Here is a 3,708-nt window from a genome sequence, read left to right on the forward strand (position 1 = left end):
TGATTAATGTTACGAGGAAGAAAACAGAGCCAGACAATATGATTTCTGATCCTGTGTCAACCTTACAAGCCTACAGCTAGGGGATGAAACTCAAGAGCTGAGTTTACACAGCATCATCGATGGCGGTGATTTAAAGTTCACCAGTATAATAAGCAGGGCTTTGCCTTTTTCCCAGAACACGCTCCTTGTCATTGTAAAGCAATTACATCAGCAACTATATGTGGGCAGTGGTTCTAATACCCTGAGTGCTGTGTGGCATCTGGTACCTGTGTATAAGATGGGTGTCGACATGCATATACTGTGTAGCTATAATTTCCTCAGGTCAAAACCCTCAAGAATTGCTTCGTACTTTGCTCAGGCTTTGCTCCATTTCTTAGTGTTATACAATTTTAAAATGCCTTAAATCCAAATATCTTACAAGATAGCTTCATTTTTTTTTTCACAGAATAGTAGAGCGTATACCACTGGAGATCAGAGGCTTGGATGAGAAGGACAAAATCCTCAATCTGGCTCTCTACTCATGGTCTCAGGCATGTCCTTAGTTTCTATTACTTTTGAATGTCCTTGTGGCAAGACNGGATTAACAATAGTTCTTACAGTACAGGTTTGCTGAACACGTCTACTGAGATAACACTTGAAGCCAATCGCTGTTACCTGGCATTGTTTTTATTAAATGAGTTTTGACATTCTTATGCTTCGGATTCTACTCTAACATCTTGCAATTATACAAATACGTATGCATGTATGTGTGTATATAGATGACATTGTTTGTATCAATTACTTAGTATTTTTCTGAGGTCCCAGTGCATGCCAAGTGAGGATGGAAGCAGAGAAAGCATTGGTAAATAAGGCAAGGTTTTTGCCATAACGAAAACTGGCCATTTTACTGTGAGACAGAACATATGCACATATGCAAACAAGCACAGAGTATTATTTTTAGGTAAAAAGAATGTCCTGGAAAGCATCGTAGTGCCATGCAGNCTACAAGACGGAATGTGGAGGAAGGGGGCAAGCTGAGGAGTGCAGAGCCAAGTTGGGGTTAGGCACCAGGAAAAGCCTGGCTCATGCAAGGTGTCAAGAAAGTGTCAAAGGCAGGGGGGGGGGGGCAAGCCTCCTGGAAGCTTTGGTGTGGGTATGGCTTGGCATGCAGGGGAATGGCCACTGGGCTATAACAAAAAGATGGGAATCAGTTGAAAATCAAAGCAAGAAGCTTCATTCATGATGGGGCCAGAAGAAATGTTTTACATTTTATACTCCTAAGGGCCTTGGGTCAACATTTACTTCTAAAAGATCTTTGAGTAGAGAGGGGGGAGGGGAAGGGAGGGAGGGAGGGAGGGAGGGAGCAAGAAAAGCAAGATGGTGAGTCATGGGCAGTCACAGTGGCCAAGACTGAGTGAACCAGAGATCAGGAAGGTGCCGGTGGTAAGCAGCAGTCAATATCTACTACAAAANACACAAACCTTAAGTCACTATAGCATGGTCCATAGCACAGACTATTCACAGTATATAACGCAGGGCTGCAGAGATGNCTCAATGGATAAGAGTAATGTCTGCTCTTCCTGAGGATCCAGAATTGATTCTCAGCACCTGCAGGGTGGCCACTCACAACTGGCCGTAACTCCAATTCAAGGGGATTGATGCCCTCATCTGGTCTGTGTGTGTACCTCCTGTACAGGCTTCACAGACACACATGCAAGCAAAACAGCAATATACATGAACATGAAATACGGATGAGGACATACAACTCATCCTGTTATACTGTTACTAAAATTCTCAGGGTCAAAACCTGAGTTTGGAAGCTCCAACAAGCCCATTTAACCAACCATCCTCCATGTATCAAAGAGACAAGGAGCCAAGCAGAGCAGAGAAAGAACATGGTTCAGTGGAGCCACACTGGCCACCTTCAGTCTGTCTTACAAAGTAAGTAGTCAGGACTGTGGAACCCTTGGGGGAGGTAAGTTTGGCTGGCACTAGGATGTCAATTGTTCCTTCCCTCAGCATGAGGTTTTCAGGGGCTCTTTAGTGGTTTTGTTTTTTTTGGTTTTTTTTTTGGTGGGGGTGGGGTGGGGTGGAGGGCATTGTTTCAATAGTCTGATAATACAAGTGCCTCTCTTTAAAATCCTCTCTCCTACCAGGAAGGTTAGAATTACTCTGTCTGCATTTTAAAGACAAACATAAAGTAACTTGCTGGTGGATCAGATGTGCTTGCTATGTAAGAGAGAATGAAGACTTAAAAACATTTTTAACCTGGACAAATGAGCAATGTTGTTTATAAAAACTGAAATCATGGAATAAATTGTTCCAAGAGCTCCCTCTTGGGGGTCAAAAAGTTCGCCTTAGTTGTGTTAAATTTGAGATTAGACCCTTTGGTGCAGAGGAGGAACATCTGAAGGTCAAATGGAGACTGAGACATCTGGAGGGCTCAGTTAGCAAGCCAGGGACATCTGATGGTGGAGCCCTCTAAGAAAGACAATCCAAGGAGAATCTGTAGGAGAAGAAACCAAGAAGCACTGGCTGGACAGGAAACCCTTCTACTTTCCATTCTAGGGATGGGAGGAAGACTACAATACAGTTGAGCAGGAGGTCCTGAAGCCAAGAGAAAAAAGTTGTCTAGTCAGCAACTTGTAAGGCGTTACTAGCCAATGCCACCCTGCCCCAGCGTGGGGCAGGGATAGAGTCTCTCAGGACATGCTGCAAAAGGATCCGATTCAAGTTTGTTCTTGGGGTAAACTCACACTCAGCCTGCATCCACAAAGTCCATGCAAAGAAAAAAAAAAAAAGATGAGGAAAAAATAAAACCTAACAAGCATCCTCGAGTGTCTCAGGTCTTCCAGGACCAGAGTCTCCTCTCCCTCCGTCCAATCTGGTTCATATTTGCCAATTCTTTTTTTCATCCAATTTGCCAGATTTACTTTAAAGACAACCAGTCACCCCTGGGTCTTAATTTCCTGAAAGGATTGGAAGTAATACGGAACTTCAAAAATTACATTTTACAGGAAAAATGAAGCTGCTAGAGACACTGTCTTCCCAAGAAAACAAATCTGCTTCAAACTGCTTCTGAGCTGCAGGGAGGAGGTAGGAAGGCGGGTGCCTCTCCACCCACTGGACTCACAGGGCTTATTACCCAGGCGAAACCTGTNCTCACTATAGGCTACCAAGAGGGTGACTCCCAGGGATGCTCTGAGCAACCCACTCTGGACCTGGGCCAACTTCCCAGGATCCATTCAGAGAGGATGCTGGGGAAAAGGCCATAGGGAGGGGCTCCGCCTCTTCTTTTCTTGTAACAGAATGACAGGCTGCTGGCTGGACACACGCCTGACAGATGGCATTTCAAAGGGATTTCGGGAGCCATCTGGGGTGGGTACAATTATTACAAACCGTGCTTCTAACAAAGCCAGAAGGGTTACTTCCTGAAAGAAGAGAAGTAAAACAAATTCTATCATGTTAGGAAGACACATAAAAATATACCAGGCTAACAAACTCGGGTTTTCTGCAGCCTAAAATGCTACCTTCTGTTTGCCGAGCTGGAAACCAGGCCAGCAATATCTTCCAGTTATTAGCTTTAAGCGCATAAACACAGNGTTTCTCTTCTTTGAGAAAAGGAGACTATCAAACACTGGGGGAAACAACCGCTTCTAGCTCCTAGATGTTTACATATAGAAAGGCATTGCACATTTAATCAACAGTATATTTAATTTGCACAAAAAA

The 3,708-nt window shown here is 43.9% G+C and overlaps 1 protein-coding gene across 1 annotated transcript in view; it reads right to left on the reverse strand.

Moving 5' to 3' along the window:
* Nucleotides 1–3,708, reverse strand: part of Magi1 (membrane associated guanylate kinase, WW and PDZ domain containing 1) — a 631,196-nt gene that overhangs the window by 148,706 nt on the left and 478,782 nt on the right. The gene's annotated exons all lie outside the window — the stretch shown is intronic.

Source organism: Mus caroli, chromosome 6 (genome assembly GCF_900094665.2).
Source record: "Mus caroli chromosome 6, CAROLI_EIJ_v1.1, whole genome shotgun sequence".
Lineage (NCBI taxonomy): Eukaryota > Metazoa > Chordata > Mammalia > Rodentia > Muridae > Mus > Mus caroli.